This window comes from Nipponia nippon, unplaced genomic scaffold (genome assembly GCF_047370975.1).
Source record: "Nipponia nippon isolate SJK-2023a ecotype South Korea unplaced genomic scaffold, ASM4737097v1 scaffold_1, whole genome shotgun sequence".
NCBI classification, from domain to species: Eukaryota; Metazoa; Chordata; class Aves; order Pelecaniformes; family Threskiornithidae; genus Nipponia; species Nipponia nippon.
Window position 1 is genome coordinate 14049936 of NW_028262290.1, and position 14350 is coordinate 14064285.

Genomic DNA, 14350 nt, shown 5'->3' on the forward strand with positions numbered 1-14350 from the left:
GGATTGTTGGGCCAGGGCCAACTGTATGAGGTTCAACAAGGCTCAGTGCTGGGTCCTGCACTTGGGTCACAACAACCCCATGCAACGCTACAGCCTTGGGGAAGAGTGGCTGGAGAGCTGCCTGGCAGAAAAGGACCTGGGGGTGCTGGCTGACAGCCGCCTGAACATGAGCCAGCAGTGTGCTCAGGTAGCCAAGGTGGCCAATGGCATCCTGGCTTGTATCAAGAATAGTGTGGCCAGAAGGACCAGGGAGGTGACAGTGCCCCTGTACTGGGCACTGGTGAGGCCGCACCTTGAGTACTGTGTTCAGTTTTGGGCCCCTCACTACAAGAAGGACATTGAGGTGCTGGAGCGTGTCCAAAGAAGAGCAACAAAGTTGGTGAGGGGTCTAAAGCACACATCTTCTGAGAAGTGGCTGAGGGAATTGGGGTTGTTTAGTCTGGAGAAGAGGAGGCTGAGGGGAGATCTTATTGCTCTCTACAACTACCTGAAAGGAGGTTGTAGCGAGGTGGGGGTCGGCCTCTTCTCCCTAGTAACAAGCAATAAGATGAGAGGAAATGGCCTCAAGCTGTACCAGGGGAAGTTTAGGTTGGATATTAGAAAAAACTTCTTCACCGAAAGGGTAGTCAGGCACTGGAACAGGCTGCCCAGGGAAGTGGTGGAGTCCCCACCCCTGGAGGTATTTAAAGAACGGATAGATGTGGTGCTCATGGACATGGTATAGATGGACTTGGCAGTGCTAGGTTAAAGGTTGGACTCAATGATCTTAAGGGTCTTTTCCAACCTTAACAATTCTATGATTCTATGAAAAAGGGAGTTAATAACCATTTTTCTACACTCACTAACCTGTAATTAATCATAAATTTAGGCTTCTCAGCACACTCACCGTGAGCTGCAAAAGACGTACCTGCAAGCCTAGTGGCAGAGCACAAGCCAGCTGTGGTCCCATTTCAACATCTTAGCTTGCAGCAGCACCTACACTAGCAAATCCTGACTCTTGCTGGCCTTGCTGCTACAGGCAAAATGCTGGACTAGCAAAGCTACAGAGTTTCAGTGCTACAAAACTCTCCGCTGATAGTTAACCTGTAATTTTACAGGGTCCCATAGTATGCTTACCAGAACTGAAGCCTGTCTTAGTCTTTCTAACTATGAAAAAGACCTGGTGTGTTTGTTCATTCTGCATTACAATTTTGAAGGCATTCTGCAAGGAAAGTCTTACATATGTGAGAAATGTTTGGTTAATACAAACATCTGTAAATCAAAGACTTTGCGAGTCAGATTCCTCAGTAGATGGGATACAATTTTCAGCAATAACTAAATGATTTAGCAGCCAAAGACCTGTTTTCAAAGAGACAGGTGCTTAAATCTCATTGAAAGTCAAAGGAAAATAAATTTGTGAGTCCAATTTAAAAATAGAATTTCAGTTTGTGTGAAAGCATTGCTTACTCATCCTTGAGAAAGTATTTTGTTGTCGATGTTATCAATTCAACCTCTGGATTTTGGGCTGGACATCTTCACATAAGAGCAGAACAAATTCTCCCTACTGTGGGAATTAGTGGCTGAAATGTTGTGTTTTGGATGATGCAGGTATTCAGAACAGATAACACAAAGTTTCATCCTGGCCTGAAGTTATTAAACGGGTCTTTCACTTGTATGAATAGGGAGAGTTTCACTGTCTTCAGTGCAGTTTCTCTGCGATGTGGAGTAGATGAGGCTCTGGTGCTGTTGCTGTATAAACATCCATACCTCAGTCATTGGTTCAGGGTTTGTGGGATGAGAAGGAGATTATGAGCTCTGATGGTGCTCCTCCTGAAGATCAAAGCACCCACACCAGCAACCAAACCACGAGAACTTTCTCAAGGAGAGCTTTGCTGCAGAGCTCTGCCTGTTGGTGGTCTGTGGTTTCCCCTGAAGCAGCACGAGCTGCAGATGGGGCTGTTTGGCAGAGACCATGCCACAGCCTGTGTGGGAAGGAATGTGTGGGGATCTCCTTCAACCACCCCACTGGGTGGAATTAAATGCCCATTGACTGCAGGTTTGATTGCTCCTCCACCAGCTCCCACCAATGTCCGGGAAAAGCCACCCACCTCTCAGCTACTGCTGGATGTGTTGCGTGGGGAGGAGCTTGAAGGAGATGGTTACCAGAGCAGTGCCAGAGCAGGTGCAATGGGAAATAAGCAGGGAAGGGACTGAGCAAGTGACCCAAGCTTGAGTCACTGCGACTCTGCATTCGGTTCCTGGGAAGACAGTGTTTAGCCTTAAAGATACTGTGAAGGATGGACAACTCCTGTGTTTGTCACAAGAACAAAAATAAATGCAAGAACTGTTTGAGATGTAGAATCAATAATGCTTCATTTCATACAGATTTGTGTCTTATTGGTGATCTCTCTGTGTATCCTTCAGTGTCTAGCAAAAGGTGACCCATTTGGGGTCATTTTTCTATTTACATCTAAGCCTCTGAAGGACCCAGGGCTCCTGGAGGTGCACATTTTCCTAATTTGGGTCTTTCCCTTCCTCCACTAGAAGAGATCTGAGGAGGCAATGTGGTTGTTAATTGATGTAGCTGCCTTCCCTCCTTGACCCGAAGCTGGGCACAGCCTTCATCCCCCCCCCGGCTTAAGCAACTTGAGTTTGTTCCAATTAGTTCTCTACTACATTCATTTCTGTAACTTGACAATATCAGTACCTGCCTGTGGGGAGCTTACTTCCAATGTGTTAATAATCCTATAATGGTTAGATTAAAGGTATTAAAAACACATAAATTATTATGTTTCCTTTGCTTGCATTCTACATTTATGTGAGCAAGGATTTGCAAAAGTTGCACGAATTTTTGCATTTTCCCCTTCCTTCACAGTGGCACCAGCACTTGAATTCTCATTACCCCTTCACAATCCCGAGATGGCAATTTCAATGCTGAAGTACCCTAAAAACCTGCTCTCAGCTATCCACCAGTGCCGTAATTAATCTTGTTTCAGGAACGTTAGTCCCTCACGTCTTTCGCACCCCACTGTCATGTGCCAACATGATTGACACTGCTGGGAATGATCTGCCCACTCCTCCTAAATGCGGTCTTGGGCTGTCGGTGCTGCAGACATGCAGACAGGAGGAACATGGACCCTTGAAGAGTGTCAGATGGCCATCTGCCAGCCAAGGCACAATATGGTAGCTACTGCCAAGCCAGCTGGGTCCTCGCTCTTCCAGCTGGTACAAAAGTTGCCAGGCAGCCTCCACTCCAAGAATATTCAAGCATTTGGGGCTATAATCTATGCCATGTGTTTCCCTGTTTCTACTACATAGTGGAAAATAATTTATTCAGATATGCTAAATTATATTTTTGATGTTCCACACACAGTTCATTGTGAAACTCAGTTTTGTCATTAACTAGAAAATGCGGTACTTTGCTCATTGTGTATATTATTATAATGGTCCTTTTTTTGTTTAATCTAAATATTGTAGCTCATTTATCTTCTTGGATGTCACAACCTGCTCTAGGCTGCATAGTTCTGCTGCTGTTTACCAGTTCAATGATTATTACTTAAACATTTTATAAATAATTAGTGGATAAATAATTTTTTGCTGGATGACATCTACACCCTTTTGTCCAAAAGATTCCCTCATATTCTTTTCTTTTTAGTGCATATTGAGAGGCTATAGCATGATGATCATTGCCTTTCTGAACAAGAAGGGCTGAAGAGAGCTTCTTTTGAGCAATTCAGTATCACTCAGTTCTTGAAAGAATTGAAAATGGTCCCTTTTTCATAAATGAGACATTGTCAGCAAAGAGAAAATGGGAATAGAGCCCAGGACATTTAGTTTGAGATTCAGGGATATTTACCACTTGAGCTCAATGAGAATTTCCTACTGTTAGCAATGGTATGGGACTTCTAAGCTTTCTTTAGGCCATAATCAGACATTAGATGATAACTAGGTATGTCGCTACATAACTTTACTTCTAAGCCTTTTGTTGGCGAACAAAACCCCCTTCAGTTTTCATGGATTTCAAAAGGTATCAGCATCATTTTAATTTACATTTCCCTCTGCATCTTGAAGTTTTACTCTACTCTCCATGGCTTTTTTTGGTGCAAGATCAAAAGTCAAAAGCAAGTGAGCAAGTGCAGTTTTGTTTTCTGTTGTGCACTGATTTCCAGGAATTCCTTTCCTCCATTAGATCTACCATGTGACCACCTAAGAATCTGTCTTTTTTCTTTCTGGAAAAAAAATAATCTTTTACTTTCTTGTCCTTTTCTACCATATACGTCACATTCTGCAACCATTCCACAACAGAAATAATTCTCACTAATGTCCACACACTTAACAATTGAACAATCACAAATAAATAATTTCAGAAAAGCTGTTTAATCTCTCTCTACACCCCAGTGGAATATGATTTCCAAACTCCTTTTAAGACAAGCAAAAAAAAAATCTGGTTTTATCTTTCCTGTCATTTTATTTTAATTGAAGTTTATCACATTCTTTATACTGACTTCCAAATGCCTCACCCTTTTTTCATCAGGAGGGGCAATTCCTAGAGATGTGTGAAATGTTTCATTTGAACTACAAAAGCCTGGAAGCAGACTTGCTGTGAATTCATCCAGCATTTGCAAATCACCAGTGAATCGTTAAACTCCTGTGTCTGCTGAGTTGTCTGCAAGCTTGTGTCTGCTGTCACTCAGCAGGTGTTACTGGTTCTTGTCCTTGGGGACTTCCATGGCTGTTGTTCTGGGGCATTTCCAGGAAAAGTGTGGTTCACCACTTAGAGGCCACTCACAGTCTTTTGTGGTTTTTGGACACCTGTGCCTTGTGCTGGAACAGACACTTCATGCAAACTTTTGTGATTCCCCATGAACCTTAAATGTGTCACATTTCCTTGTAGCTTGAACAGTAAACCAGAGGTGGGCCAACGCCAAACCTTCTGGGGCCGGTATACACAAGTATGGCAGACCTGATAGTTGCAAAGTTACTTCAAAGCAAAAGTAATTTTGAAACCAGATTAAAGCTAACATGACATACCAAGCTCTGACCTGAAGGAGCTAAGGTCTAAGCATACATTTTCCTCTGCAGGTACAGGGATATCAGCCCCAGCAGACAGGCCAGACTGAGGACAATAACTTCTGAAACCCCCACAGCCAGACATGGCCGCCAACATCTGCACAAGAGACCTTGCCCCTACGATGAAGCTGGGCAGTCGTGCAGAAGTTGGTCTCAATAGGAAAAAATAGTTGTGTTTGTGGATGTTGTGGGATATACTTCATGTGGAAGAATAATTGACATTTCTTATAACAGCTTGTGAGCCTTCAGACCTGCCAGCAGCAGCAGCCACCAGCTGCTGTGACGGCTGTTATCCCACTGCCTGCATTATTCAGGTGATCCACCTGGACAGCCTGAGCAGTGCCTGGCATTTAATACTTATTAGTCACCTGAAATAATCAAAATGCTCTAATATTACAACATGGTAAAATAAAATTATGTTATCACTGTAATTCTTATCATATTCTATCTTTAAAACTGCTAACCCATCTGTTCAGACATCTTAGAGATTTGACAAATGGTCTCCAGCAAGTCTTGCTGAGGCAGTTGAAAGTAATACCTCCATCAGGGTAGGAGTCAGACACAGATCAAAATGTCTGAATGTCTAAATTGAAGCATCTAAGCTCCCATTATCATCAACAGACACGAAGGGATTGATTCAGTTGCTCAGACACAGGCACCACATGTCATTTGAGATGTCCTAAGGGTACCACCTCACCTCCAGCTGCCACCCCAAAGATTATGAGTGTCTCATAGGCCCTGGGTTATATCTGCCAGTCTCCGAGTTGTATCCGTGGCCCTGTGGGTGTCTTTGATATCCTGGGCATCTCAAATGCCTTGATGCCTGCATGTAGGCAACTGAATGAACCCCCAGCCAATACATCAGAGGAGCCTGGAGAGCAGTTCTGAAGAATTAAGTGGATTTATCACCAAAACTATAACATAAAAAGGAGACGGGACACATATCAGTGAGTACCAGCAACTGTTCTGACCACAGCAAGTATCAAACCAGGGAGCCTCATCTCCTTTCTCCACCTCTCCCCTTAGTGAATCCAAAAGCGTTATATTTGAGTTTAATACCTCTTAAGTCAGCTTAGCTGGAGCAAAAGAAGCCACGGCTTTGATGAGACTCTGTAAATAGTGAATGGATTAGGAGCATCCAGCATTCTTGTTAACTTGACCTTTAGCATATACCTCCCAATGGGCCAGTTAACTTGTGTGCAAGAATATTTCCACATTGAATGGTAGGGCTTTGTTTGTGGATGGAATTTAAATGAAGAGCAATATATCAGTTATTTCTGCAGCAAAGACAAGTCCTTAATATGTAAGGGTGATTTCATTTTATATTAAACTTAAAAATGCTTCAATGAAAGGAGTTAATTCTCTCTTTAGGCAGAATTCACATGAGCTTTTAATTGCTATTCTGTAAAGATAACCAGTTTAGTTCTCTTTCACTATGCACTTACTCTTCTCAACAGCAGCTGGTAAATTCAATCAGATGTTTCTGTGAAATGGTCTCATGCCACTGCAAATGGCTACAGATCAGAAAGAACTTCTTTAGAACATGCATTTGCTTTAAATGTACCTGAATTGTGCTTTTGCACTGAATTACATTTGGCTTCTTGTTCTGGAAATGTTTTATTTCAGATTTTGTTCTGATGCGCTACAGATAATCAAGGACTTCTTAAACATACAGGTATCAAGAAAGTCACACTTCAGTTGTGCCTCCCAGCTCTGCAGACATCTTGTCTTTGAGGGTAAGGAATGTTGACAGGTCTAAGGAAACACAAGATGTGAACACAGCAATTCTTGTGCTTTACAGTGAAATCACAGTCCTGATCTGACACACATGCAGGAAACTGGAGCATCTGATCCTAACAGCCCAGTAATTTTGATTAAGACATTAAGACCTGATCTTGCAAGACTTATGGACATGTTTTTTTCCTAAGTCCATTCCCCATAACTTCTTCAAATCTTTACTTTAGAAATACCTATGAGTTTCTGCTACATTGAAGTTGTAATGGTAAAGTGGCCTTGCTGTGGTTTTTATTAAATGCTAAGATGTGACATTTTAGTTATAGCTCCCTGACCAAGTAAAAGAGCCATGCAAACACTGGTCTGCTTGATATAGACAGAACTTGCAGTACATTTGAGCCGTACAGTTATTAAAAGCATTTCTGTAGACATTCCCTTTCCTTCTTGGATCGTTCTTGGCAGTTCTCGAATATTCATGAATATTTATGAAGGCACTTACTTGTATATTAAATGAAATCTGTGAGTAAGTCATCAATTTCTCTGGAAATAGTGCTTTTTGTGAAAACTTTGTTAGCCCTTCAACACAAATGCCCCTGAGGGACTAGAAAGTTTGAGCACAGCTTGTAGAGTACATCCTATAGAATGTATATAAGCCTTTAATCAGCACAACAACCACAATGCAGCAGATTGAATAACCATCTGAAGAAACTCAGGGAGCATTGTGATTTAGTCTGCCCCAGAAAGCTGTTCTGTAACAGCTTTGCAAATGTGGCCTCAGCTACCAAACCTATGCTAAATCAGTTTCTGAACAGACTTATACCAGTTAGTAGATGAGTCTTTTTTTGATTAACTAACAGATCTTCATAAATTCAAGGCTACATGGAGAAAATACAGTGATTTATTGGTCCAATACAGCTTACCCTGAAAGCAAAAGGAGTTTCACATTTGACTTCAAAGGAAGCAAAGCTGGACCCTAAAACTATAAACAGTGTAATAAACACTAGTAAAACATAATACTTACTAAAGCAGCATGAATCCTGCTCCCCAAAAGTACACATTTACTCACTACTTGTGCAATTTAATACCAATGAAAATGAAATACAGCTGGCCACTGAGGTCACACCTGAGTACTGTGAGAGTCAAACAATCCACCAGAAATAATACTATGAAATGCATTTGCATTAAGTGTTCACAGAATTAACCTGAATTCCAGATAAATTAGTAAAACTGTTCTATCTCTGCTTATTTGCAAATTGATGAAAAGCAAAATTCACCAGCATGCTTCTCAACAAAATGCAGGAGTCAATTCAAGGTTTTGATATTGGTGTACACTACAAAGCCATACATAAACTTACAGATAGTGTAAGATTGACATTAGTATCAATGGAACTGGAAATAGGCCAGGATAGAAAAATCTGATTTTGTGTTTTGTTGGACTGAATACTTAATAAGTTGCCTATTAACAATAGCTCGCTTAGCTCTCCTAAATGGTTTTATAACATAAGACCATTTTTTCATTTTTTTGCCTTAGTATTCTCAGTTGTTCATGATTGGTGCAGCATAGATCAGTGGGACTCTATCATAACAAAGACTAAATGAAGCTGTCCTGATTTAGCTCTGTAGGAGACAAATCACATTCCTCTTTTTAAAACCACTGGAGACAGATCTCACATGTTGGCAATGCACTTTCCCAGTGAAGTCTGGCATATCAACACCATTCTTTTGCTGTTTACAAGGAAATTGAGCAAAGGAAAATGATTTTCACTTTCAGCCTCCAGCTAGCCATGCTGTCAGACAATGAAGCATGATACTAAGTGCAGAACAGCAGCTTGTCTGATAGACAGTAAGTAATTAAGTACCTTCAGTCCAGAAAAGGTTTTATGTTGTCCTTGCGCTTTGGACAATGAAATTTTTATTCCTAAACTGTCTTCCTGTGAGATTAAAAAAAAAAAAAAAACCCACAAACCCAACATTCAATCTACTTGTATTTATTGTGAAAAGATGAAGCTCTCCCAGCTCTATAGAGCAGTGAGCCTCCAGGTGTAGACCAGATAATGGATGCTTCATTTCATTTCCTTCTCTTGTGCCTTCATGAAAGGAAACCCAGACATTGCCTTTAGCAATGCTGCTGCAGGACATTGACTCTGAAAGCATATCCCGAATTAGACAAGTGTATTATTCCCATGTAATGTGTGAATACAAACAGGAAGGACAGACTTTAGTTTCCATTCCTTATAAATAAGATAGAAATATCGCACCTCTACAGATTCACAGCAAAGATCTTTGAATATATAAAGATATAACTGAAATAAATTCTTTAAGAGGTAACATTTCCTTTTATTCCCTCTGTTTTATGTGACAATGAGAATAAAGCAAATAATATATTTAGAAGTGAGCACAGCATTTTCTGAAGACTAGACATAAAAGATCTTTCGTCTACATGAAGCAAAGGACTAATAAAAACTCTCTGGGAAAGGAAACTTCCTGATACTAAAAGCTGAATAAATGGAATTGAAAGTTCTTTATGTCCTTCTAATGCACAGTCATTTGAGATACTTGCACAGCCCTATCCCCAGAGAATCTTTGTGTCTCACTGTTTCTATGCTCTGGATTTACTACCCCTTCTAAATGGGACACTGTTTATTTTCTCATTTTGCAGATCCAGAAATGAAGGTGCGATGTGACCTTTGCAGGTCACTGATAATCTGTGACAGTGTAGAAAACAGAAGTCACATTTTGACCTAAGTCAAAAAATCATCCTGTGTTAAGTCTTCCTTATTGAAAACAAATATGAAGGAAAGGTTTATAAGTTATCACTCATGAGATTGTGCCAACATGGAAGCAAGAGAAAGCCTCAAGGCTAGAATACTGGTTGAGAGAATATGGAAAGTATTAGTGATGGAAAAAAAATTGATGGAATGCTAAATTACTGTGCGGACTTTCATGTGGTATGGTTGTGCCTCTACCCATTTGTGGATGAAAACAAAATTCAAGTCATGGTTACAGAAAAAAAGATGAAATGTTTATTCTATTGCAATTTGACCAAGAGGTGTAATTAAAACAGCTGAATAATTGGATTCACTGCAACACAAATGTTGGAAAAACTCAGATTATAAATTCTCTTGTTTTGTGTCTTCCATTGCTTTTATTTAATGAACATCCTGTTCTCTGCCTGATCCTACAAACGATGTACAATGAGCCCTCACTTACCAGAAATGCCATTATTTGAATCAGGGTCATGTTCAACTTCAAATGAGGTTTGTGTAAGAGAACCATCTGACTTCCCCAAGGCCACACCACTCAGTGGAGCTAAGGTGATTGGGACATACTGCTTCACTAGGAGTGATTTGTTCTTATTTTGTCCAGCTGAAGTCTGTGGCCTTGCACAATCTCCAGGAATTTTGGTCCTGTTCAACTCAGTGGCCATATCTTATTTTCGGTAATTAATGGTTCAGAACTGGTGTGTCTTACACATAGCTATTATTCCTTATATTTATATGTGCTGAAAAATATTTGTTTACATAGCACCTTATGTTCAAAATTATACCTTAAGTGTATATAGCACTGTGTAATTATAGACTGCATTTTATAATCTGAGTGATCCTAAGATTCCCCGCTTTGGTCGTATTCTCTTGAGCAACCTCAAAACCCAAAGAAATTGTTTGTGAGTAGGTTGGATAAAGGCAGAAGGAAGATAAAGATGCCATGTCAGATTTCTTTTCTTTTTTTTTTTTTTTTTTTTTTTTTTTAAGGAGGAAACTGAAAGAGAAAGCAGAAGACCCCTAGGAAACAGATACAGAAAACTTTTCTCAGTAGGTGGGGTAGACCGGATGGAAAAATACAACTGAGGCCAAAGGAAAGAAGCAGCAAACCAGATTTAAGTCTGCCAGCAAGGTGGTAGGAAAAGATGTGGGTAACTAATGCTGGTAAAGAGAAAAGGCAGAACTGAAGACTCAGTGAACGATGGTCTACAGGATGAAAGAGAGTACGTGAACATTTTAATCTTCAAAGTGATGATATTTTTAACCAGGTTTTTATCCAGATGTCACACATACTTAGCCATAGGAGAGAGCTAAGACATTTTGGAGAAAATCAAGGAGGGAGCTGAAGGGAAGGAAGTGTTGAAGGTGGAGTTGGATAATATATTAATTAGAGGCAACAGTAACGAAGAAGGCAAGCTGGATAGAAACAACTGGTGGGGTACCTGAGTAGTGAGAGGTGAGAAATAAAGAGAAGGCTCCATGAGAAACAGAAATGAAAAATCTGAGATAGATCAAAATGGGCTCACTGCTGCCAGAGCCCACATTTAACATGGAGAAAAAGAAGTTAAATAAGGAAATGCTGAAGACATGATATGGAGGTGAAGTAGATTTTCCTTTGAGCATTCACTTACTTATTAAGGGAGTAAACGAGCTGAAGGAGAGAATACACAATACTTAGTTCATGTGCCTGATGCTCTTACTGTCCAAGCATTTAAATCCAGAGGACTAATACCACCAAAAAATACAGATGCATCAAAAAATACACGCAAGTGCTGTCAGAGAGATAGCCAAGATTGGTGTGGATCAGTGGAAGAGTAGCCAGAAGAAAGCCCGGAGTGGTGGGTGGGAAGGTAAGGAGTGAGTGTGGTTGGGGATGGGAGAGGAGCACTGCTGAAAGCAGCATGCAGTGACCAAAGAGATGGGTCTCAGCTTCAGATCCATAAGGGAATACTTTTCTGTAAAGACAAAGTCAGGGGAAGAGTGGGGACGTCCTTGTACAGCAGATCGAAAAGGAGATTAAAGGAAGTAAGTGAATGGTAGGGAATTGTTTAATCAGTAATGTAGAATGAGTGTAGCGGATGAGATGAGGGGAATAAAGTAGCCAGAAATAACCAACTTGCCAGATTGGTGCAGTGGAAAGGAAGAAATTAATCCAGAAGGATGGTAGAAAGGAGACAAAAGGCAGGTGGATATCCACTCCATGGCAAATGAAGGAAAGAAGATGATTCGGACAAGAGAGATGGGAAGCCAAATGGTCTTACTGCCAAATGTGATCTTGGACACATCTATGAGGACAGCAACAGATACTAGTTGAATTTTTAAGACTGGAGGCTGTTACATACATGAAGGAGGGGAAGCAACTGAGAAGTTCATAATCAGGGTAAACTAAATTCTTCAGAGAAGGATCAAAAAAGTGGTGGAGAGCTGCAGTTGAGAAAAAAAGAATACGTGAGCCAAAGCAAACCACAAGTCAGGAATAAAACCCATCCATCTAAAGACTGTCAGAGCAGTCAGAAGAAATGACCACAAACTTTCAAGTCTGCAAAACCATTTTTCCATTCTTCTGGTTATCTGAATTGCTAATTATTAGATTTTTAGTCTCTGAGTGTCTGGAATGATCAAGATCATTCTTTACTTATCGTTGCAGTGAATCTTGTGGAATGAAACTTGAATGTATAATATGTTGAAACATTGCTTGCTCAGAATGACTCATTAACATCACAGAATAAATAAGCAGATAACATTGCTAATTTGATTCAAAGCCATTGAATATACTTCATCCATAAACTCTGACTTCAGTGAGTATAAACAACTCTCAGTGAGTGTCCCCATAGGACTGATATTAATTCACAAACAAAAACTGTTATAACTCTTACACTTGGGACCTAAGCAATTTTTCTTCATCCTGACTGTTCATGAGCTAAAATTCAAATGTTAATCCATGAATTATCCACGTCTAAATTGAAAAATATTCTAAAGTACTCATTAAAATCTTAGGTGGCATTAACACCAACTTCACATTTCTTTCTGTTTGCTTCATGATGCCACCCTAGCTAGTGGATTTACTAATGAGAAGCATCAGGAAATACAGTGAGTGTTAGGTGAATAGTAAAAGTATTCACAAAAAGCAAATTGTGAAACTGGAATTTCAAACATCAACCAGCATCATCCCATGTAACCTCTAAATCCACCCCAAAAGACTTGGTGCTCTAAAAGACACCCATAGTACTAGGCAGTAGTTTTAAAAACTTTGTTGAATCAGGGTCTTAAATCCTTCCTGAAGATAAACTGCACTGGAATGTTTCCAAGAAACTAGGTGACCAAAGCATGCTTTTAGAGTCCTCTTTTCTTTGTCCTGTCAGTCACTTTTGTATTTGGGGGGAGAGTACAGGCTGTGGATTGGGAGGGGAGGTGTGAAAGCAATAACATGATAGCAGGAATTGCTTGGGAGACATGGGAGTGAATAAAGGGTAAGAACTGAGATGGGGGATTTACATTTTTTTCACAACAAAGTGACAGCTGTTATGTCATGAGTCTATACTTGTCCTGATCACTTTGTTTGTGTGCTTTTTCCCCCACCCCACATCTGTCTTTGTCTGTGTATGCTGTATACTTTCTGGGCAAATCACTACCTTTCCCTGTGTCTGGAAAGAAATACAACATCTTTTTGGCACTGGAGCAAGCTCCATAATGAAGAATGTGATTATAACTGATGAAGGATATGGGTTCATCTTTCAACTTTGCAAATTATTTACTATGATTCAGTCATGAATTCCTTTGGGCCAAGGCTTTCTCTCTGAAGCTGCTGCAAGAGTTACCATATATTGTTGATATGACTGAAATTCAGGGTTGGGAGGAAACTGGGGCCAAGATTTTGAAGAGCTAAGAAACTGCTCTAAAGCCAAATCCTTTAAAATGTCACAAGTTTGACACCTAAAACTGGGTATTTGTCAGTTTTTAATGTTATTTAACTTTTATCAATAATAATGACGACAAATGTTGTAATAGTATGTAATATTTATATACTGTTTATCAACCTAAAGTTTTGTCCAAATGTTTTTTCCCAAATGGGTAATCAGAGTCAGAGAGTTTTATGAAGTTGTCAAATAAGGAGCTTTTAAAAAGCAGTTACAGTTTTTATAACACTTCAGATCATGGTTCCTCTTTGTTTGAATGTTCAAGCAGCTACAGTTGTCTGTGCTGATGTGTGTTACTCACAAATGCAGAAGGAAGGTTGCTTCAATATTAAATTAAAGAAGCTACACTAGGATCATGATGATAATGGGGTTGTAATAGTATGTATCTAAAACTATGACAGTAAAAAGCCCTGAGAGCCAGCAAGCACCTTATCCTCAGTTTCTTGAGTCCACCAAGTCCAAGAGCAAAGACAACAGTCATGTCTCAGTAATGTGCAGTATAAGGATGCTCATGAAGCTGTGGCATGTCTACTAGCTATCTCTGAATACTGTATGCTGCACTGCAAGTTTTCTGAAAATATTATTGATCTCATGCACTTGAGGTCTTTAACCTTTTTCATATGCTTGACAGAAGACAAGGGTTAATAATTCAGTGTACTCTATTCAATTCCCTGGGGAAATTTGATCCACATCCAAAATTATTCTTCGATAAGACAGACTCAGGAGTTCATCTTGTGTGTTCAAATCAGCATAGAAGTATTTCCAGAATCAGGTCCACTATGTAGAGTGAAAGAAAATACCCGTATAACCTATACAACACACCCTATCCCAAGGTGTGCAGAACTGACAGCAACTTATTTCATTAAGTAAAAGAAGCAGACTATGAAC